This window comes from Arachis hypogaea, chromosome 16 (genome assembly GCF_003086295.3).
Source record: "Arachis hypogaea cultivar Tifrunner chromosome 16, arahy.Tifrunner.gnm2.J5K5, whole genome shotgun sequence".
NCBI lineage: Eukaryota > Viridiplantae > Streptophyta > Magnoliopsida > Fabales > Fabaceae > Arachis > Arachis hypogaea.
In genome coordinates, this window is record NC_092051.1 from 139,804,023 (window position 1) to 139,828,969 (window position 24,947).

The 24,947-nt window shown below is 37.3% G+C and overlaps 1 non-coding gene across 1 annotated transcript; it reads right to left on the reverse strand.

The window, feature by feature from the left end:
• Positions 1 to 3,355: 3,355 nt before the first annotated feature.
• Positions 3,356 to 3,463, reverse strand: LOC112760215 (small nucleolar RNA R71). Its single transcript, XR_003180666.1, has one exon. It is a non-coding gene; the product is annotated as a small nucleolar RNA R71 (small nucleolar RNA).
• Between the last annotated feature and the right edge of the window lie 21,484 nt (positions 3,464 to 24,947).

The window sequence follows — 24,947 nt, forward strand, 5'->3', positions numbered from 1 at the left end:
GCTTCTAAGATATTCATTCGCACTTCAACCTGAATGTGATGAACGTGACAATCATCATCATTCCCTATGAACGCGTGCCTGACAACCACTTCCGTTCTACCTTCGATTGAATGAGTGTCTCTTAGATCTCTTAACCAGAATCTTCGTGGTGTAAGCTAGAATGATGGCGGCATTCAAGAGAATCCGGAAAGTCTAAACATTGTCTGTGGTATTCCGAGTAGGATTCAATGATTGAATGACTGTGACGAGCTTCAAACTCGCGATTGCTGGGCGTAGTGACAGAACGCAAAAGGATAGTAAATCCTATTCCAGTATGATCGAGAACCGACAGATGAATAGCCGTGCCGTGACAGGGTGCATTGACCATGTTCACTGAGAAGATAGGATGTGACCATTGACAAGGGTGATGCCTCCAGACGATTAGCCGTGCCGTGACAGGGCATTTGGATCATTTTCTCGAGAGAAGACTGAAAGTAGCCACTGACAATGGTGATGCATTACATAAAGCCAGCCATGGAAAGGAGTAAGACTGATTGGATGAAGATAGCAGGAAAGCAGAGGTTCAGAGGAACGAAAGCATCTCTATTCGCTTATCTGAAATTCTCACCAGTGATTTACATAAGTATTTCTATCCCTATTTTATTAATTACTTTCGAAAACTCCATTATTATTTTATATCCGCCTGACTGAGATTTACAAGGTGACCATAGCTTGCTTCATACCAACAATCTCCGTGGGATTCGACCCTTACTCACGTAAGGTATTACTTGGACGACCCAGTGCACTTGCTGGTTAGTTGTGCGAAGTTGTGAACCATGGTATTGGCATCATGTTTTTGGCGCCATTACCAGGGAAAGAAAGAGCGATGAATTTTACATAATCAAAGTGTAATCACAATTTCTGCGCACCAAGTTTTTGGCGCCGTTGCCGGGGATTGTTTGAGTTTGGACAACTAACGGTTCATCTTGTTACTCAGATTAGGTAATTTTCTTTTTATTTTGTTTTCAAAAATTTTTCAAAAATCCTTCAAAAATTTCTCATCTGTTTTCGAAAAAAAAAAGTTTTAAAATAAAAATGTTTTCAAAAATATATTTTTCTTCAGAATTTTTAAAAATGAATTCTAGTGTTTCATGAAACATGTTGAATCCTATCTGGCCATACCCAAACTGCTTTGGGATTGGTCTTCAACTAATCACCTCAATGGAGCCATGTCCAATTCTTTTGGATAGGGCATGTTAGGCTTGTCATATCTGAATTACACTCATATTTTTATTAAAGCTTGACTGGCTATTAAGCCATGCCTGACCCTTTGATTGGAGCTTTAGGACTAACATGGCAAGATTCCTGGAATTCATATTAAAAATTTTGGAATCCTTATTTTTATTTTTCACAATAATTTTCGAAAAAAAATTAAAAGAAAATACAAAAAAATTAGAAAATCATAAAAATAAAAAATATTTTTCATGTTTCTTGTTTGAGTCATGTGTCATGTTATAAGTTTGGTGTCAATTGCATGTGCATCTTGCATTTTTCGAAAATTTCATGCATTCATAGTGTTCTTCATGATCTTCAAGTTGTTCTTGGTAAGTCTTCTTGTTTGATCTTGATGATTTTTTGTTTTGTGTTGTATGGTGTTTTTCATATGCATTCTTGAATTCTTAGTGTCTAAGCATTAAAGAATTCAAAGTTTGGTGTCTTGCATGTTTTCTTTGCATTAAAAATTTTTCAAAAATGTGTTCTTGATGTTCATCATGTTCTTCATAGTGTTCTTGGTGTTCATCTTGACATTCATAGCAGTCTTACATGCATTCATTGTTTTGATCCATAACTTTCATGCATTGCATCATTTTTCTTGTTTTTCTCTCTCATCATAAAAATTCAAAAATAAAAAAAATATCTTTCCCTTTTTCTCCCTCATAAATTCGAAAATTAGATTTGACTTTTTCAAAAAATTTTAAAATCTAGTTGTTTTCATGAGTCAAATCAAATTTTCAATTTAAAAATCCTATCTTTTCAAAAAAAAAAATCTTTTTCAAAAATCAAATCTTTTTCATTTTTCTTAGTTATTTTCGAAAATTCTAAAAATATTTTTCAAAAATCTTTTTCTTATTTTTATATCAAATTTTCGAAAATAACATCACCAATTAATGTTTTGATTCAAAAATTTCAAGTTTGTTCTTTGCTTGTTAAGAAAGATTCAAACTTTGAGTTCTAGAATCATATCTTGTGATTTCTTGTGAATCAAGTCATTAATTGTGATTTTAAAAATCAAATCTTTTTCAAAAACTAATTTCAATCATATCTTTTCAAAAATATCTTCTTATCTTATCTTTTTCAAAATTTGATTTCAAAATATCTTTTCTAACTTCTTATCTCCTTATCTTTTCAAAATTGATTTTCAAATTTGTTTCAACTAACTAACTAACTTTTTGATTGTTTCTTATCCTTTTCAAAACCACCTAACTAACTCTCTCTCTAATTTTCGAAAATATCTTCCCCTCTTTTTCAAAATTTCTTTTTAATTAACTAATTATTCTATTCTTATTTTAATTTTCGAAAATTACTAACATTTTTTTCAAAAACCATTTTCAAAAATCACTAACTCTTTTTCAAAAATTATTTTCGAAATTTCCCCTCTCTCATCTTATTCTATTTATTTATTCATCTACTAACATCTCTCCCTCACCCACCAAAAATCCGAACCCTCTCTCTCTCTTTCTGAGTTCAGATTTTTCTTCTTCTTTTCTTCTACTAACAATAAGGAACCTCTTTACTGTGACATAGAGGATTCCTCTTCTTTTATTTTTCTCTCCTCTTTCTTATGAGCAGGGACAGAGAAAAAGGCATTCTTGTTGAAGCTGATCCAGAACCTGAAAGGACTCTGAAGAGGAAATTAAGAGAAGCTAAATTACAACAATCCAGAGACAACTTGATTGAAAATTTCGAACAAGTAAGGGAGATGGCAGCCGAACCCAACAACAATGCAAGGAGAATGCTTGGTGACTTTACTGCACCAAATTCCAATTTACATGGAAGAAGCATCTCCATTCCTGCCATTGGAGCAAACAACTTTGAGCTGAAACCTCAATTAGTTTCTCTAATGCAGCAGAACTGCAAGTTTCATGGACTTCCATCTGAAGATCCTTTTCAGTTCTTAACTGAATTCTTGCATATATGTGATACTGTTAAGACTAATGGAGTAGATCCTGAAGTCTACAGGCTCATGCTTTTTCCTTTTGCTGTAAGAGACAGAGCTAGAGTATGGTTGTACTCTCAACCTAAGGATAGCCTGAACTCTTGGGATAAGCTGGTCACGGCTTTCTTAGCCAAGTTCTTTCCTCCTCAAAAACTGAGCAAGCTTAGAGTGGATGTTCAAACCTTCAGACAGAAAGAAGGTGAATCCCTCTATGAAGCTTGGGAGAGATACAAAGGACTGACCAAAAAGTGTCCTTCTGACATGCTTTCAGAATGGACCATCCTGGATATATTCTATGATAGTCTGTCTGAGTTATCTAAGATGTCATTGGATACCTCTGCAGGTGGATCCATTCACCTAAAGAAAATGCTTGCAGAAGCTCAAGAACTCATTGACATGGTTGCAAATAACCAGTTCATGTACACTTCTGAAAGGAATCCTGTGAATAATGGGACGCCTATGAAGAAGGGTGTTCTTGAAATTGATACTCTGAATGCCATATTGGCTCAGAACAAAATATTGACTCAGCAAGTCAATATGATCTCTCAGAGTCTGAATGGAGTGCAAGCTGCATCCAACAGTACTCAAGAGGCTTCTTATGCAGAAGAAGCTTATGATCCTGAGAACCCTACAATAGCAGAGGTGAATTACTTAGGTGAACCTTATGGAAACACCTATAACTCATCATGGAGAAATCATCCAAATTTCTCATGGAAGGATCAAAAGCCTCAACAAGGCTTTAATAATGGTGGAAGAAACAGGTTTAGCAATGGCAAGCCTTTTCCATCATCCACTCAGCAACAGACAGAGAATTCTGAGCAAAACCCATCTAGCTTAGCAAACTTAGTCTCTGATCTATCTAAGGCCACCGTGAGTTTCATGAATGAAACAAGGTCTTCCATTAGAAATTTGGAAGCACAAGTGGGCCAGCTGAGTAAAAGGATCACTGAAATCCCTCCTAGCACTCTCCCAAGCAATACAGAAGAAAATCCAAAAGGAGAGTGCAAGGCCATTGACATAACCAAAATGGCCGAACCCAATGAGGGAGAGGAGGACGTGAATCCCAAGGAGGAAGAACTCCTGGGACGTCCAGTGATCAATAAGGAGCTTCCCTCTGAGGAACCAAAGGACTCTGAGGCTCATCTAGAGACCATAGAAATCCCATTAAACCTCCTTATGCCATTCATGAGCTCTGATGAGTATTCCTCTTCTGAAGAGAATGAGGATGTTACTGAAGAGCAAACAGCCAAGTTTCTTGGTGCAATCATGAAGCTGAATGCCAAATTATTTGGCATTGATACTTGGGAAGTTGAACCTCCCTTGTTCATCAATGAACTAAGTGATCTGGATCAACTGACATTGCCTCAGAAGAGACAGGATCCTGGAAAGTTCATAATACCTTGTACTATAGGCACCATGATCTTTAAGGCTCTGTGTGACCTTGGTTCAGGGATAAACCTTATGCCCCTCTCTGTAATAGAGAAACTGGGAATCTATGGGGTGCAAGCTGCTAAAATCTCATTAGAGATGGCAGACAATTCAAGAAAACAGGCTTATGGACAAGTAGAGGACGTGTTAGTAAAGGTTGAAGGCCTTTACATCCCTGCTGATTTCATAGTCTTGGATACTGGAAAGGAAGAGGATGAATCCATCATTCTAGGAAGACCTTTCCTGGCCACAGCAAGAGCTGTGATTGATGTGGACAGAGGAGAATTAATCCTTCAATTGAATGAGGACAACCTTGTGTTTACAACTCAAGGATCTCTCTCTGCATCCATGGAGAGGAAGCAGAAAAAGCTTCTCTCAAAGCAGAGTCAAACAAAGCCCCCACAGTCAAACTCTAAGTTTGGTGTTGGGAGGCCACAACCAAACTCTAAGTTTGGTGTTGAACTCCCATATCCAAACTCTAAGTTTGGTGTTGGAGAGTCTCAACAATGCTCTGAACATCTGTGAGGCTCCATGAGAGCCCACTATCAAGCTACTGACATTAAAGAAGCGCTTGTTGGGAGAAAACCCAATTTTTATTTATCTAACTATATTTTTCTTAGTTATATGTCTTTATAGGTTCATGATCATGTGGAGTCACAAAATAAATATAAAAATTGAAAACGGAATCAAAAACAGCAGAAGAAAAATCACACCCTGGAGGAAGCATCTGCCTGGCGTTCAACACCAGAACAGAGCATGGTTCTGGCGCTGAACGCCCAAAATGGGCAGCATCTGGGCACTGAACGCCAGAACAAGCATGGTTCTGGCGTTCAACGCCAGAAATGGCCAACAAATGGGCACTGAACGCCCAGAGTTGTGTGCAAGGGCATTTTACATGCCTAATGGGTGCAGGGATGTAAATCCTTGACACCTCCGGATCTGTGGACACCACAGGATCACCTCAAGATCTGTGGATACCACAGGATCATCTCAGGATCTGTGAATCCCACAGGATCCCCACCCACCTCACCCTCTCTCTCTCTCTATTCATGGTCATCCCTTCTGTTTTCCATTCACCACTCACATCCATACACACATCCTTCCATCTCCTCCATATCTTCGTCTTCTTCTTCTATTCTTTCTTCTTTTGCTCGAGGGAGAGCAACATTCTAAGTTTGGTGTGGTAAAAGCATAAGCTTTTTATTTTTCCATAACCATTAATGACACCTAAGGCTAGAGAAACCTCAAAGAGGAAAGGGAAGGCAAGTGCTTTCACCTCTGAGCCATGGGAGATGGAAAGATTCATCTCTAAAGCCCATCACTAAGAAAAAGATGGAGCAAGCAAGAGAGCCCATTCATGGAGCTCAAGAGGCGTATGAAGCTCATCACCATGAGATCCCGGAGATGCCTCAAATGCATTTTCCTCCACAAAACTATTGGGAGCAAATCAACACCTCCCTAGGAGAATTGAGTTCCAATATGGGACAACTAAGGGTGGAACATCAAGAGCACTCCATCATCCTTCATGAAATAAGAGAAGATCAAAAAGCAATGAGGGAGGAGCAACAAAGACAAGGAAGAGACATAGAAGAGCTCAAGGACATCATTGGTTCCTCAAGAAGGAAACGCCACCATCACTAAGGTGGATTCATTCCTTGTTCTTATTTCTTCTGTTTTTCGTTTTCTATGTTAAGTGCTTATCTATGTTTGTGTCTTCATTACATGATCATTAGTAGTTAGTAACTATGTCTTAAAGTTATGAATGTCCTATGAATCCATCACCTCTCTTAAATGAAAAAATGTTTTAATTCAAAAGAACAAGAAGTACATGAGTTTCGAATTTATCCTTGAACTTAGTTCAATTATATTGATGTGGTGACAATGCTTCTTATTTTCTGAATGTATGCTTGAACAGTGCATATGTCTTTTGAAGTTGTTGTTTAAGAATGTTAAATATGTTGGCTCTTGAAAGAATGATGACTAGGAAACATGTTATTTGATAATCTAAAAAATCATAAAAATGATTCTTGAAGCAAGAAAAAGCAGCAAAGAACAAAGCTTGCAGAAAAAAAAAATTAGGCGAAGAAAAAAATAGAAAGAAAAAGAAAAAGCAAGCAGAAAAAGCCAAAGCTCTTAAAACCAAGAGGCAAGAGCAAAAAGCCAATAACCCTTAAAACCAAAAGGCAAGGGCAAATAAAAAGGATCTCAAGGCTTTGAGCATCAGTGGATAGGAGGGCCTAAAGGAATAAAATCCTGGTCTAAGCGGCTAAACCAAGCTGTCCCTAACCATGTGCTTGTGGCGTGAAGGTGTCAAGTGAAAACTTGAGACTGAGCGGTTAAAGTCAAGGTCCAAAACAAAAAAAGAGTGTGCTTAAGAACCCTGGACACCTCTAATTGGGGACTTTAGCAAAGCTGAGTCACAATCTGAAAAGGTTCACCCAATTATGTGTCTGTGGCATTTATGTATCCGATGGTAATACTGGAAAACAAAGTGCTTAGGGCCATGGCCAAGACTCATAAAATAGCTGTGTTCAAGAATCATCATACTGAACTAGGAGAATCAATAACACTATCTGAACTCTGAGTTCCTATAGATGCCAATCATTCTGAACCTCAATGGATAAAGTGAGATGCCAAAACTATTCAAGAGGCAAAAAGCTATAAGTCCCGCTCATTTGATTGGAGCTATGTTTCATTGATAGTTTGGAATTTATAGTATATTCTCTTCTTTTTATCCTATTTGATTTTCAGTTGCTTGGGGACAAGCAATAATTTAAGTTTGGTGTTGTGATGAGCGGATAATTTATACGCTTTTTGGCATTGTTTTTAGTATGTTTTTAGTAGGATCTAGTTACTTTTAGGGATGTTTTCATTAGTTTTTATGTTAAATTCACATTTCTGGACTTTACTATGAGTTTATGTGTTTTTCTGTGATTTCAGGTATTTTCTGACTGAAATTGAGGGACTTGAGCAAAAATCAGATTCAGAGGTTGAAGAAGGACTGCTGATGCTGTTGGATTCTAACCTCCCTGCACTCAAAGTAGATTTTATGGAGCTACAGAACTTGAAATGGCGCGCTTCCAATTGCGTTGGAAAGTAGACATCCAGGGCTTTCCAGCAATATATAATAGTCCATACTTTGGCCAATAATAGATGACGCAAACTGGCGTTTAACGCCAGATCTCTGCCTAATTCTGGCGTCCAGCGCCAGAAAAGGATCCAAAACCAGAGTTGAACGCCCAAACTGGCACAAATGCTGGCGTTCAACTCCAAGAAGGACCTCTACACGTGCAACACTCAAGCTCAGCCCAAGCACACACCAAGTGGGCCCCGGAAGTGGATTTATGCATCAATTACTTATTTCTGTAAACCCTAGTGACTAGTTTATTATAAATAGGACCTTTTACTATTGTATTAGACATCTTTGGACGCCTGGTTCTTAGATCAGAAGGGCTGGCCATTCGGCCATGCCTGGACCTTTCACTTATGTATTTTTAATGGTAGAGTTTCTACACTCCATAGATTAAGGTGTGGAGCTCTGCTGTTCTTCAAAGATTAATGCAAAGTACTACTGTTTTCTACTCAATTCATCTTATTTCGCTTCTAAGATATTCATTCGCACTTCAACCTGAATGTGATGAACGTGACAATCATCATCATTCCCTATGAACGCGTGCCTGACAACCACTTACGTTCTACCTTCGACTGAATGAGTGTCTCTAAGATCTCTTAACCAGAATCTTCGTGGTGTAAGCTAGAATGATGGCGGCATTCAAGAGAATCCGGAAAGTCTAAACCTTGTCTGTGGTATTCCGAGTAGGATTCAATGATTGAATGACTGTGACGAGCTTCAAACTCGCGATTGCTGGGCGTAGTGACAGAACGCAAAAGAATAGTAAATCCTATTCCAGTATGATCGAGAACCGACAGATGAATAGCCGTGCCGTGACAGGGTGCGTTGACCATGTTCACTGAGAAGATAGGATGTGACCATTGACAAGGGTGATGCCTGATGACAAGTCATCTTAGCCTATTTTAACTAGTCTTTTTCTTTTGTTTTCATTAGAATTATGCACTTTCTTGAGCTACAAGCAAGCCAATTAGGTAGATTTTCATGTTTCCTTTGATTTAATCAACCATGTATGAATTCATGCTATTTCATGAGGTTTTATACTATAATTGTCACATATTATGAAAGAATGAATATCTCATGATTTCAAGCATAGCTTTGATGTGTTTGGTTGATTAATGATAGGTGAAGAAAGCTTGGAGAAAGGTTGAAGCAAGAAGGAATAGCTAGGAGTAAAGAGAAGACAATGGAATAAGTGAAATTGAACCAGGAAGCAAAAAGCTGGACCTAAAGTTAGCATCAAACTTTTGCACAAACTTTTGGTTGAAAAGTTAGCCCCAACGTTAGCCCCTAACTTTTGGGCTAACGTTGGAACTTGAAAATCACTCCCTGGGTACCAAAATTTTGCGCCAACGTTAGCCCCTAACTTTGAGGCTAACGTTGGCATGAAGAAAACCTCCCTGGGCACCAAAAGTTTGCGCCAACGTTAGCCCCCTAACTTTGAGGCTAACGTTGGCATGAAGAAAACCTCCCTGGGCACCAAAAGTTTGCGCCAACGTTAGCCCCCTAACTTTGAGGCTAACGTTGGCATGAAGAAAACCTCCCTGGGCACCAAAAGTTTGCGCCAACGTTAGCCCCCTAACTTTGAGGCTAACGTTGGCACATGAAAATCACAAGGGGAGGAGCAAAAGTTTGCGCCAACGTTAGCCCCCTAACTTGGTGGCTAACGTTGGCGCCACAAGTGCACAAGGTAAGGCCAACGTTAGGGCCAAAGTTAGACCCCTAACTTTGGCACCAACGTTGGTATCAGCAGATTATGGTAGCTGATATGAAAAGTTGGAGCAAAAGTTAGACCCCTAACTTTTGTTCAAACTTTTGGTCCAACTTTTGCAAAACTCAAACCCGGTTCAATTGGTTCGTTTTGGTTCCTCTTCAAACTCCAAGAGCAATCAACCAAGGCCTCTTTCAACCCAATTCCACCAAGAGCAAAGGCCCAACTCAAGGCTTGAAGATCATTGGAAGAAAGTGTATAAATAGGATAGAATTCAAGTTTTCGGGGAGCTTTCCCTTTGAATTTTCATAATAGTTTTCGGAGAGCTTTTGATATTGAGTGATCTTTAATTTCTTTGTCTTGGGGAAGGAGAATTCACTTCTCTTCCTCTCAGTTTTATTGCTTTCAATTTCTATTACAATTGTCTTGGATCTTGGGTTGAAGAATTGAAGAAATTCTGTTTCAATCTCATCCTTGGATCTCTCTGTTTATTTACTGCTTAATTGAATTTCAGTTTGGGTTAATTGTTCTTCATCTATTTTCTTTGCAATTTACTTTTCCCTTGCAATTGTTCTTGTTGGATCAAGGAAGGTAGTGAGATCTAGACCTGGTTTTCTAGTCTCTGGACCCCTAAGATCTGAAATCCCAATTTACATTCTGTTTACTGTTTTCATGTTCATTTACTTTTCTGCTTCAAGATCCAATCTAACCCAAACCTTCTTCTACTTCTCTGCTTGATGCAATTTACTTTTCCTTGTTTAAATTCTGCAAATCCAATCCCCAATTCCCTTTACAATTCCAGCCATTTACATTTCTTGCACTTTAAGATTCCGCAATTTACATTTCTTGCATTCTAAGTTTCTGCTATTTAATTTCTTGTTCTTTAAGATTCATCACTTTAATTCCCTGTTCTCTTTACTTCCATGCAATTTAATTTCTGCAAATCACAAAACACTCAACCAAATCTTGATTCGCTTGACTAAATTAACCACTAAGCTAAAATTGCTCAATCCTTCAATCCCTGTGGGATCGACCTCACTCCCGTGAGTTTTTATTACTTGATACGACCCGGTACACTTGCCGGTTAGATTTGTGTGTTTTGGGAGAAATTTATTTTTCACCAAAATAACTCATCAAGTTTTTGGCGCCGTTGCCGGGGATTGATTAGATTGACAATGATTAAGTGAGGTGGTGATCTAGATCAAGCACTTTCTCTTTATTTTTCTCTAATTTCGACTAACCCACTAACTGTTTGAATTTTTGCCTGAGATAACTGAAATTTCGCTTTAGCAACAAAGTGAAGTTTTCCGGGAAATTTCTGGCTCTATGCAATGCTCTTGCTTACACAAGAGAAGCAATTTATGCCACTAATCTCCCAAGTCTATCAACTGTTTGATACTTTGTGCCAACTAACCTTCTGAATCACATTCTGAGCTTGAAAATATTCAATCATCACTTGAATTTTTGTGACTGTGCAGATCATGGAGGAGAACTCAACAAATTCTAGCAATCATGAGAGTAATATCCCCACCTTGGATGATAATGTAACCCATAGTTCGAAGCAACTATCCATAGCCATGAATGATGTTGCCCAATGGTTTGAAGCTTTTCCACAAGGAAGCATTATCGGATGGGAAGAACTGATGAATGGGCTCCTAGTCAAATTGAACCCATCACAAAGAATTGTTAAGCCAGAGGCAGAAGTTCATCCATTCACACAAGAGAAAGAAATTGAAGGTGCTCGTGCAGTAATAAGCCAAAACAAGCAGATACATCAGCAGACTCTACAACAACTGGACATGATGGCTAGGAAAATCACTGAGTTGAGACATGCTGTAATACATACATACAACCTGACTCAAAGCTCATATGGGAGTAATCAAGCTGAACACAGTTTTGGGGTCATTAACCATGAGCAACAAAATTATGAGCAACTACAATCTCCAAGCAATCACTCTAACATGCTCCAACACAGGCCTCAGAATGATGTGTACAATCCACCTTGGAGAACTCATTCTAATGGTAGGGGGGTTGAGAACCAAAACCAAAAACCAAGGGACTTCAACTGCAACAATCCCAGCTTCAAAAACCAACTTAAAACACATCCCCACAACAACAATCACACACATTTCCAACCCCGTCCTACCTCACCATTCGCTCAAAATGACCCTCATCAACCACCACAATTGACACAGCCACAACCACTTCCAACCTTTCAAAGAATCTATATTCTAGAAATGCTGATGGAGAGGTCCATAAAAATTCAAGAAATGATGGTAATAGAGCGGGAAGAAATAAAGAAACATCAAGAGATGATAAGCAAGAACCAGGAGGCTTCACTCAGAAGACTTGAAAGGCAGATGGAACAACTTGTTCAATACCTTGCTGAATTGAGTGAGAAGGAGGGGACTCTGAACCCAAAGAGCCATGAAAAGGATGCTGTGTTGAAAGAGAAGGGAGTCATGGAGGAAAGTAAGAGGGCTATGGAAAGAGAAACAGAGGGAAGGAAGCCCATAGCGAGAGGAGAAAATCTAAGGCAACAGAAGCCTCAACTTCCATGAGCACAGAGTGAAGGATGTTAAGCTAGTGACAATAAAAGAGCGCTTGTTGGGAGGCAACCCAACCGGAGGTAACTATCTTTTCATATCTATTTCAATAAAAAGGTTAAGTAGTTTTATCTATAATGCAAGAAGCTGAGTTTGGTGTTGCACACCAAAACAATCTAAAGGAGAATGCAGGATTCTAAGTTTGGTGTTTCACCAAAATCCCATTATAAAACACATTCTCACTCTCTGCATAATGCTGGCTTCAAGCATGTTGGATGAACTAGTTAACTATTCTGCTGTTTCCTAGTTTTCAGTTTTATTGCTTTTGAAAAAGAAGAAGAAAAGAAAAAAAGTTATTATACATGGTTAATTTGATGCATGAAACCCATTGGCAAGGTACTAAGTTTGGTGTTCTCACACCAAAGTAAGTTCAAAAGCCCATAAATAAATCAGCCAGACTAACCATTGTTTCCAAGTGCTTAGGGAACAAGCAATTTTCCATATCATTGCAGAGGTCCATACAAGCTTTTGGAAGGATTAAGAATCATCAATCAAAGAAACAAATGATGAACCTAAAGGCCAGCAATGATGATGATGAGAAGAAGGAAAGCAAGCGAACTCCAAAAGGTTGTATTGTTAAGTGATTGTTTTACATCAAATATTGCTGTGATTGAAAGTTGGATTGTATCCTGATCTGCCCTGCCTGCCTGCATAGCATAATCTTTCTTTATAATTCAATAAGCAAGGTGTCTGATCATTCACAACATTCTTATCTTCAAAACTTGTTTGCACTCCATTTTCAAGAAATGCATCACATGAAAGTTCTTTGAAAAGAAGGATTGAGGAATTAAACAATTTTGAGGCAAGCAAAAGATTAGGAAAAGTGGTGGTTCTGGTTATATGATTTTGTATTGAGGTTGCATGCTTGTGAAAACTTGCATGGGAGCTCATAGGCAGGACATGAAGTTCAAAGAAGTATTGTGGAGATTCTCAAAAATCAATTGATCCGAGAAGCAGCAAACAAAACAAAAGAAAGTAAAGAAAGTACAAAAACAAAAAGAACATGGCCCAAGGCTCTGAGCATCAATTACTAGGCAGAAAAAGAAAGAAAGAAACAAAAACTCAAAGAGTTGTTATCCTAGTAAATGCTTGTGGTTGAAGTGTGTCAAAGAAAGAGGCTTGAGCAAGTAAATCCTTAGGGGTGCTTCAACACCTAATACCTTAAAACCAACTGGTTTAGGAGTATTGATTGAAAGCTTATCTAAAGAGCCGCTTTGAGACATGACACTTAGAGTCGAGGCCAAAGCACAGAAACTATAAGCTGCTTCAAGGTGATTACATATAAAGAGATCTCCATGATACCATTTGGATGAAAATCCCAAGACCTAAGACTCCCAATATGTGAGGACTAATAAGCACTGAAACCCTTGCAAGAGCACATGATTTAGAGTTCACCCCACTGTACCTGATCACTTCACTCACTGGACTTTACAAGTTATTCATCAATCCATCTTAATTGAAAGAACCTTGGAGTATAAATTTATTTCTTGCTTGAGGACAAGCAAGCTTTAAGTTTGGTGTTGTGATGACAAGTCATCTTAGCCTATTTTAACTAGTCTTTTTCTTTTGTTTTCATTAGAATTATGCACTTTCTTGAGCTACAAGCAAGCCAATTAGGTAGATTTTCATGTTTCCTTTGATTTAATCAACCATGTATGAATTCATGCTATTTCATGAGGTTTTATACTATAATTGTCACATATTATGAAAGAATGAATATCTCATGATTTCAAGCATAGCTTTGATGTGTTTGGTTGATTAATGATAGGTGAAGAAAGTTTGGAGAAAGGTTGAAGCAAGAAGGAATAGCTAGGAGTAAAGAGAAGACAATGGAATAAGTGAAATTGAACCAGGAAGCAAAAAGCTGGACCTAAAGTTAGCATCAAACTTTTGCACAAACTTTTGGTTGAAAAGTTAGCCCCAACGTTAGCCCCTAACTTTTGGGCTAACGTTGGAACTTGAAAATCACTCCCTGGGTACCAAAAGTTTGCGCCAACGTTAGCCCCTAACTTTGAGGCTAACGTTGGCATGAAGAAAACCTCCCTGGGCACCAAAAGTTTGCGCCAACGTTAGCCCCCTAACTTTGAGGCTAACGTTGGCATGAAGAAAACCTCCCTGGGCACCAAAAGTTTGCGCCAACGTTAGCCCCCTAACTTTGAGGCTAACGTTGGCATGAAGAAAACCTCCCTGGGCACCAAAAGTTTGCGCCAACGTTAGCCCCCTAACTTTGAGGCTAACGTTGGCACATGAAAATCACAAGGGGAGGAGCAAAAGTTTGCGCCAACGTTAGCCCCCTAACTTGGTGGCTAACGTTGGCGCCACAAGTGCACAAGGTAAGGCCAACGTTAGGGCCAAAGTTAGACCCCTAACTTTGGCACCAACGTTGGTATCAGCAGATTATGGTAGCTGATATGAAAAGTTGGAGCAAAAGTTAGACCCCTAACTTTTGCTCAAACTTTTGGTCCAACTTTTGCAAAACTCAAACCCGGTTCAATTGGTTCGTTTTGGTTCCTCTTCAAACTCCAAGAGCAATCAACCAAGGCCTCTTTCAACCCAATTCCACCAAGAGCAAAGGCCCAACTCAAGGCTTGAAGATCATTGGAAGAAAGTGTATAAATAGGATAGAATTCAAGTTTTCGGGGAGCTTTCCCTTTGAATTTTCATAATAGTTTTCGGAGAGCTTTTGATATTGAGTGATCTTTAATTTCTTTGTCTTGGGGAAGGAGAATTCACTTCTCTTCCTCTCAGTTTTATTGCTTTCAATTTCTATTACAATTGTCTTGGATCTTGGGTTGAAGAATTGAAGAAATTCTGTTTCAATCTCATCCTTGGATCTCTCTGTTTATTTACTGCTTAATTGAATTTCAGTTTGGGTTAATTGTTCTTCATCTATTTTCTTTGCAATTTACTTTTCCCTTGTAATTGTTCTTGTTGGATCAAGGAAGGTAGTGAGATCTAGACCTGGTTTTCTAGTCTCTGGACCCCTGAGATCTGAAATCCCAATTTACATTCTGTTTACTGTTTTCATGTTCATTTACTTTTCTGCTTCAAGATCCAATCTAACCCAAACCTTCTTCTACTTCTCTGCTTGATGCAATTTACTTTTCCTTGTTTAAATTCTGCAAATCCAATCCCCAATTCCCTTTACAATTCCAGCCGTTTACATTTCTTGCACTTTAAGATTCCGCAATTTACATTTCTTGCATTCTAAGTTTCTGCTATTTAATTTCTTGTTCTTTAAGATTCAGCACTTTAATTCCCTGTTCTCTTTACTTCCATGCAATTTAATTTCTGCAAATCACAAAACACTCAACCAAATCTTGATTCGCTTGACTAAATTAACCACTAAGCTAAAATTGCTCAATCCTTCAATCCCTGTGGGATTGACCTCACTCCCGTGAGTTTTTATTACTTGATATGACCCGGTACACTTGCCGGTTAGATTTGTGTGTTTTGGGAGAAATTTATTTTTCACCAAAATAACTCATCAATGCCTCCAGACGATTAGCCGTGCCGTGACAGGGCATTTGGATCATTTTCCCGAGAGAAGACCGAAAGTAGCCACTGACAATGGTGATGCATTACATAAAGCTAGCCATGGAAAGGAGTAAGACTGATTGGATGAAGATAGCAGGAAAGCAGAGGTTCAGAGGAACGAAAGCATCTCTATTCGCTTATCTGAAATTCTCACCAGTGATTTACATAAGTATTTCTATCCCTATTTTATTAATTACTTTCGAAAACTCCATTATTATTTTATATCCGCCTGACTGAGATTTACAAGGTGACCATAGCTTGCTTCATACCAACAATCTCCGTGGGATTCGACCCTTACTCACGTAAGGTATTACTTGGACGACCCAGTGCACTTGCTGGTTAGTTGTGCGAAGTTGTGAACCATGGTATTGGCATCATGTTTTTGGCGCCATTACCAGGGAAAGAAAGAGCGATGAATTTTACATAATCAAAGTGTAATCACAATTTCTGCGCACCACTTATGAATTTGAAATATCTGAGATACGAGGTTCCCTGGATTAAGTGTCGTGGCTTGCCACCACGTGTACCAGGTTGAAAACTCGATACTCTGTTGACCCTACGACGTAAGTGTGTGACCGGGCACTATATAAATTTCTGGGAATGTTACCCCCATTGAGTAATATTGATTATTTGAGAAAAAGCTATGCATAGACTCTTGGGGATGCACGTCGGGGGACAGTCTAAGTACAATTCAGACTTGTCGGGTTGGCTGGATAACCGACAGATGAGCCTCATCAGCCATAGGACAGGCATGCATCATATGCATTTGTATGTTTTGCTTGAGTTTGAACTTGTTTTGGTTTGCCTAATTGCTAAACTGTTCGTAACTGCTACTTGAACTATTTGCTGTAACTGCTGCCTACTTGTGCTTTTCTTGTCTGCCTTGCCTGTGTTTGCCCTGGCGTGCTACATTTGAGATTGAACTTTGGTGCTGAATTAATGATTGTGTTGTTTGATTGCGTGGTTGGTTTCTGATTGAGATTTTCTTATAAGAAAGGAAATGTTTTGGATTTCCGAAAGATTAAACATTGTTTCTTTGAAAAGGTTTTGAACGATTACCTATTGGTCTTTTAAAAGATTCATAAGGTAATGATAATCACTGAACTTGAAAATAGTTTTCCTATTAAATATCTTCTTATGACAACTTTGAAACTCCATGGTGAGACCGTGTGGTTAGGTTCTCACCGCCCTACAGCTTTACTTTTCAAGAACCGAATGAAGAAGCACTAAGAAGAGTTATACTGCGTTTGGTTTATATGTTGTTGTATTAATTAGATTATTTTCTTCCATTGTCTTTGTTATTACAAGTTTGTAAGAGGGATAGGAGTTGTATGTTTATATGTTTATTATATTACGAGATAATATAGAAAGAGTCTTGTATATGAATCTATGTCTGCTTGTATTTTTCTTAAGATAAAGTATTTATTTTTTGGTTTTTAAAGGAATCAGCGATACAGTGTCGAGTCACAGGCTCCTATTTTAATATTTAGTATGTAAGGTAGTCGTAATACTTCTTGCTATCAAAGTAGCGCAGTCGGAAGCGTGATTTCTGATAGTAAGGGTGTTATATCTTCTACCACTACTCTCTTCTCTCTATCACTCCTCCCTCTGCCACCGCCGTTATCACCACTCTTTGTCACTCATTTAGATCTGTCGCCCACTACTACAACGGTCGCAGTGCCTTTGCCATACAGCTCTCACGAAAACAACAAAATTACAGCGTCGTTGCCATTTAACCCTCACGAGATAGCAAGTCGTCACGCCATCACAGAGTCGTCGTCGTCAACCCTTCGTGACCCAGCAATTCGCAGTGCTGTCGTCGTCCATCCCTTGCGACCCAGTATCTCGCAGCACCGACCCCTCGCAACATAAGAACACTCGCAGCATCGTACCTACTCGCCTTCTGCCTTTTTACAACTGCCATGACTTTCCAGCAACTCGTAGCCGCCATTACCTTCTTCTGCCTTGCTATTGTCATCACCCCATCTGTCTCATTCTCTTGATTTTTTTTTAATTTTGGTTGATTGTTACTATGATTACTGCTTTTGTCTTTTTCTGTCATTTTTTTAGATAGATAAATAGTTATTGTTAAGAAATTTATCAAGATCTTTATGTTAATTATAGATGATGATGGTGATGATGATGAATTTGATAGTGGTAGTGATGATGGTTGTAGATGATGGTAGTGGTGATTGTGGTGTTACTGATGCGGGTAAATTTAGTATTTTGATATGAATATAAATTTAGTATATTGTCTTTTTTTTTTTTTGAACAAGACAGCTCAACACAATAAAGTGGAGCGACAAAGACAAACAGAATAAAATAGAAAAATAAAAAGAATATAAAAATCACATTGTTATTTCCGACATTATCATCAACAACAAAAGGAATCTACTCCACTCTAAAGGAGTTACTAATAGTTTCTTCAATACTTGTTTCCTTGTTCTGAAAAATTCATATGTTCCTTTTCATCCAAACATTTTAGATAATTACAAAAATACACACCAACTATTTCTTGTGCACCTCCTTCCTATTGTGAACACTTGTCCAACTCTCAAAGTATTTTTTTAATGTATAAGTTTATGTCTATGCATGTATGTATGTGTTGTTATATCTTTATGTTTTTGTCCATTACTTTGTGTCTATTGTTATCAAACAAAGCCTTATGAATGATTTTGTCAACGTTCTAAATATTTATAGGTAGAAATATTTTTTTTTGTTTATAAATGCATTAAAATTAAATATTTTTAAAATTTTATATTGTAAAATCTAAAAGATTTTATTTTGGATTAATTTTGAAAAGACCAAAATACCTTTTTGGAATTAATGTGTTGTTTAACGAAATTAGAATGTGAAAATTTTTAAATTTATTTTTAAAAGACTGAGATGCACTTTTAGGTAATTTTAAATGACTAAAATATTCGCTGTAAGGTTATTTTACTGAATTAGAAAAAAGAAATTTAAATTTGGCTTTAATAAATATAAATACACTATTTAATTTGGTATTAATTTTAAATAGTAAGATCTCGTTTAAGTCTTCAAATTGTTTAAGTGAATTTGGATACAAAATTTTAAATCTCAATTAGCTACCGATTTACGAGTATGAACAACTAATCCAATATAACAGTAAAATTTAATACTTAAAAACAATTTTGTTTATTGTTATAATATACGGACACAACACGAGATACGATACAATATAAGATATATCGACATACGAATTTTAAAATCTTATAAAATATAAGATATGCATATATATAAAATATAAAGTATTTTTTAGAAAATTAATAATGATATTTTAATATTAAAATATAAATTAATCTTTTAATCTTTTTAATATCTTATTTGAATTATATAAAATATGTAAAATATTTTTTGTTTTAATAAATAATAATATATATACTATTTCTAAATTTATTTAAGCAATACATGTTAAGAATAAAGTTAGACACGCTGATACGTGATGGTATGTATGTATGTCCAAGCGTGTTTAGTGAAAAAGTTTTTATTTTTTATTAAGACATGATTGAACACGACAGATATACATCTCAAATTAGTATTAATGAGTGTCGTATTTAAAATGTATCTGATACGTAGACACAATAACTCAATGAAATATTTGTGCTTAGAGTTGTTGTAGTAAACCTAAATACAATAGCTCCTTCAGGTTTCATGTCAAACTTAACTTTATGTCGATTGAAAAAAAAAATCAAAATTGTAGTAATAACTAGCTAGTATGAGTTATTAGAGCTTTACCGAATTCGTCACTCTATCATATTTTTAGTGTTGTATTAAGAACCGTAAATTGATTTACCCCTTTCGGTAATTGTTTTAATTTTTTTGTTTTTCACAATATTTTTTAGTTTGACATGCTAAGGATTAATCTGTTGTAGATCTGGATTTTATTTAAAGATTTGTTATTATTAATGGGTTACTGCATATAGAAAAGATAGAATTTAAATTTTCAATATTTACTTAATTACTACGGCAGAGGCGGAGGGTAACGGCGAGTAAATAGCGGCCTTGGCCATAATCGCCGCTCATTCGAAGGATAGCGGCAGAGGCGAGTGGCGGTCTGGCAGAAGCCGCAAAACACCCTTGGATAGCGGCTGGGCAGTGAAAACCGCTGCTCAATTGGGGTATATATCTTCAAGCCCCCTCGTTTTGGCCTGTCTTCTTGGCGCAAAGAGAAGCAGGAGCAGAGGCGCGAAACATGCCCACCCCTCGTACCGCAATATACCTGGCGACTAATTCAAGAAATGCCGCTACGTAAGTTTTAATTCATTGTTTCAATTCCCCCTATTTCGTACTTCCAGCAATTGATTCCCCTTAATTGTGAAGAAACCCGCGAGTTGTTTTTGGTAGCGCGCTAAACGAGCAGGAGCAGAGCCCTGATTCATCAGCGGAAGGACCCACCCAGGTGAGGATTTGATCATAATTCAATTTGTCCATTCCCCCTTGTCATGTTACAACCATTAATCGACTCCCCACCACGATGACTCTCAAATTCTCCCGGACAGTGGTGATAGTGTCCCTCCAACTTCACGCCCTTTCCTTCCGCCGCGCAGTGTACCAAGGTCTGCTCCACAAATGAGCACAAATAACATTCAGGACTCAGAGCCAGGCCACGTAAACTTGCCAGCTGATGCACATGATGTAGATTCTTGATGCATGAGCATCTTTCCTATCTTTTCCTAGTGAATTTGCATTTAATTTGTTGAGTTTAATCAAGAATTAATTATATTTTAGCCACTATGGATGTTACTTTGAGTCGTGTGCAATTCTATTTATTTTAGGTAGCATTCGGATGGATTTGATGGAGTTTCCGTAGAAAAAGAGAAGAAGGCGAATGATGCTGTCAACCCTGACCTCTCTGCACTCAAACCTAAATAACTCGAGCTACAAACGTCCAATGGATGTGATTCTAGTGGCGTTGGAAAGCTAACTTCTAGATCTTTCCAACGATGTATAATAGTCCATACTTCTTCTCCATCAACACTGCCAAGGCTGCGCCTAACTTGAGATTTCTCAAGTTAGGCGCGAAGCATCATAACAACACGCACGTAGCACTCCATTCTTCAAGTTAGGCGCATAATCCCCTCAAGTAAGGTGCCAATGTTCAAGCATTCCATGCCATTCTTTGCTGCCCACCTCAAGTAAGGCGCAGCTCCATGCCAAGTTAGGCGTGGGATTTGCTTCTGAGTTAATGAATCAAGTGGTCCCCACGCCTATGCACAAACTATGCGAGATCTTCTATTTATTCTGATTAGACTTTAATTTTTATTTAAAAATAGGAAAAGATATTATTTAATTTTAGGAAATATAATTTACATTAATTAGGATTAGACATAAAAGGAAAAAAGAATCAGCCCTTCGGGCTCTCTCTTCTCACCTACCTCATTCCACAATTTACAGTTTTCAGAATCCTAGTTTTCTCTCTGAACCATGAGCAACTAAACCTCCACTGTTAAGGTTAGGAGCTCTGTCTATTGTATGGATTGATACTATTATTTTTCTATTTTAATTCATGTACTGATTTATATTTCAAGAATTGTTTTCGTTCTTTATTTTATGAATTTGGGTGGAATAGAAGTATGACCATTTTTCTAATTGAGTTCTTGTATAACTTGTAAAAGCTCTTTACTTGAAAACAAATTCTCCTAAATTTCTAATTATCTGGACTTAATGGGATACGTGACATATAATCCTCTTATATTTGGGTAATTAGGATTTTTGTGGCATATAAACTAGAATTGAACTTCACCCTCTAATTAGAATTAAGTGACCAAGGAATTGGCGGTTGATGAAAGTTAGAGGAGACTAAAAAGGTCTAAGGAATTAGGGTTTAGTCACATATAGTTTTCCATGAATTAAATCTTGCATGATTAAAATAGTTAGTAAGAAAAGTCAATCCGAAAAATAGATAACTCTGAAGCCTTAACTGTTTCTCCATGTATTATTCACAACTTGTTTACTGCTTGCTTTTCGATATTCTGAATTTACTGTTAATGCTTTTGAACCTTCAAACACCATTTTCTGTTTTTCTAACTAAGTAAATCATTTAACCATTATTGCTTAATCCATCAATCCTCATGGGATCGACCCGGTGCATTTGCCAGTTATTTTGTGGTTATAAATTCCGCACCAATTCTCTTGATCAAGAAGCTGAGGACCCCTTTGTTAATCCTAGATCTCAGAGTCACAAAGGACGCAAGACTACAGATTTTTGGGAAGTTAAGATAATCGGTAACGTATTTAATAATTTTTATTTGTTCAACATGATTTAGAATCTATATTATATATTAATTTTCTCGCATTCTGTTCACAATGGATACACATATAAAGTATTATATTTGGCTTATAGATTCCGGCAGCACAATCAAGCCGGCAAGAATAAGCGTGAGGGAGGCTATGAAACGGCCTAACGGAAGAAAGGTCGTGCTCAGGTTCAACAGCGCAAAGCAAGCAATTGGAGATGAAGTTGGAATGTTGAGTGGCGTGCTTGGTCTGTTAGGATCTGACTTTGAAAAATTTTCTATTTGTAAGAAAAGTTGGCATAAGATTACCACTAAAGACAAGGTTTATAACGAATGTGTCAAGGTAAAAGTATATATTCATGTTGAATCAAATCTACTTATCTTTTTAATTATTGACAAACTGTATTATTTGTATAGCAAATTTTCTACTTTGATAAAGATAGTGAAGGAACTATCAAGAAAAATATTTTGAAAAGTATGGGGAAGTCTTGGAAGGAAGCAAGGCTAAGGTTGTATGGTGATTTTTATGAGCCAACATTCATGATGGAACAAAATATTGAGCAGCATCCGCCGGGAATTGATCGAGAGCATTGGAGATGGTTCCTTGAGTATCACGCCAAAGCTGAGATGAAGGTACTCTAATATATCACTGGTACACCACAACACAATTTATTTAGCATTGAGTCTTTTTAAATCATTTTCTAATCGCCCTTTGTCTCTGATGGACCAATAGGAGAAGTGTAGAAAAAAAAACGCGATTAATCGATCAAAATAACTATATACCCACACTGGCGGATCGAAAAGCTTTGCACGGCGGATGGAAGAAGAGGTACTTTACTTTTTTATTCACTCTTTACTGGACTATTTCTATGACTTAAGATACCTTGGTTGTATGGAATACGGTGATGGCTTCAACTTTTTTGATACAGTCGGAACAACAAGGAAGAAGAGTCGGTAGAGGAGAGTTATGGATCACAGTGCACAAAAAAAAGGATGGCTCCTATATATATGAGGAAGCAAGAGCAATTGGTGTAAGTACTACTTATTATAATTGATCAATAAAGTTATGATCTCAAATAGGGTTATAGTCGACTTCTCTATTTTATTTTGTTTTTCATTTCTTTACTGAATGGTTTACTCCCCTATGTCAAGATGGACCAAAAGAACTTTACTATTTCCAATTCACCTTACTTTTAATTATTGTTACAAATTTACCTTGCTATGTTTCTAGACATTTTCAACTTCGATGTAACTTAGAGACAGTTGGGGTAGAATTTAAATGATTCAGTTTCACTTATCCTTTATTTCTTTTTATAGTGGTTGGCATCCTATGAAACAAATGCTCTATTTTAGTTGTTTTACGTTGTTATCTTTTGAGCCCCAATTTTTATCGTAACATTTGTGTGTGTTTTACTGTGATGAAAGTGATATAATTAATGTTCCTATTTGGCGTGTTCTTGACATGAGATGGACCTATCCACAAAATGATTGTATGTGCTAATTTGTGACTGTAGGAAAGAATTGAGGAGATTGAGGAAGAGGATACGTCTGCTAGAGTGTTACCTCAAAATGATTCCATTGCTTTCGGAAAAGAGAAACCGGAAAGAGTGCGTGGTGTGGGTTTCGGACCGACTCCTAGTCAACTTTTCGGTTCGAACTCACATGCGCTAGGTAACGGAGTCCAGCTAGAGGAGACCCAGAGGAAGCTGCTTGAACTGCAGGCAGAGCTGGAAGGCGAGAAGTTGAAGAGGAAGGCGATGGAGGATGAGGCAGCAGCAGATAAAAAAAAGATGCAGGTCATGGAGAGTGCTCTGATTTATCTATTTCAATGGCAAGGTGAGGAGTTGCCACCAGACATCGCTGCAGGGATGAGTTCCGTGGAATGATAGAGTGAAAAATAATTTATTAGGATTTGAGATATTTTAGATTGAAACAAACATTTTGTTGAATTAGACTATGCAATTCTTTGCAAGAGATTTGTTTTTCTTCGTATTTTTATGAATATACTATTTTGTTTTGCAGATAAGTTTTTTGTTTTTGCTGCAAGTTTAGATTCTAAGGTTGAAAATATTAACTCTTAAAATAATAAAAAATTCAAAAAAAAAATAGTTCTATAATATCCAAATAAATTACAGGCTTTTTTTTATAGAATCCTAGATTTTTTTTATATATTTTTATTTGGCGGCGGTTTTAAACCACCGAAAAATGATTTAAAGTTTAAAAAATCTGTTACATAATACGGCGGTTTACAACCGCCGGTAACTGTTATTGAAATCACAGAACCATTTAGCGGCGGTTTTAAAACCACTGCTAAACGTGTGCTAACTTGAAAACATCTTCATAAATAGCGGCGGTTTTGAAGCCGCCGGTAAACATGAAGCAAATGTTATAACTCACATTTGGCAGCGGTTTTCTAATCGTGTGCCGCGAAATATTCATTTAGTACCGGTTATACCAGCGGCTTTCTAAAACCGCCGCCGAATCCAATTCCAACTCCAATAACCATGGTGGTCCGGTGAACCGCCGGCCTTTGATTTTGCGGCGGTTTAAAACCGCCGCCAATCATAAAAAAATCCGCCGCCATGTAACGCCTCCCTTGTATTATAAGTAGAGTAATGAAGTGAGCTAACTATTAGACCAATCTAAATTAGTTCGATAAACTTCAATTAAGTACTAACATTTTGTAATGTATATCGTTGGTACCTCTAATAGACAAACAGTTATATTATTTTCCGATCATCTATCATTAAATTAAACAACAGTTATAATTTTTCGGCTGTTATTATTGCATTGGATTTTCCTAATATAAATTATGGTATTATGATTGTATTAATATTATTCCAATATTTTATTTCTCTTTTGATCTAAACATAATCCTCAAAAATTAAAATGAATGGATGCTGTAGCCTGTATGTGCATATGAACATTCCAAAATTATCACCAAATTGCAGGATTCTTTATTGGCTTGGAATTGAACTTCGATGTTGCGTATATGTGGAACCATCACTTTGGCTGAATTGTGTGGCGAACTCTCTATATCCAAGTATTCACATAACAGTTCAATCATTCGTATGTCGATCTA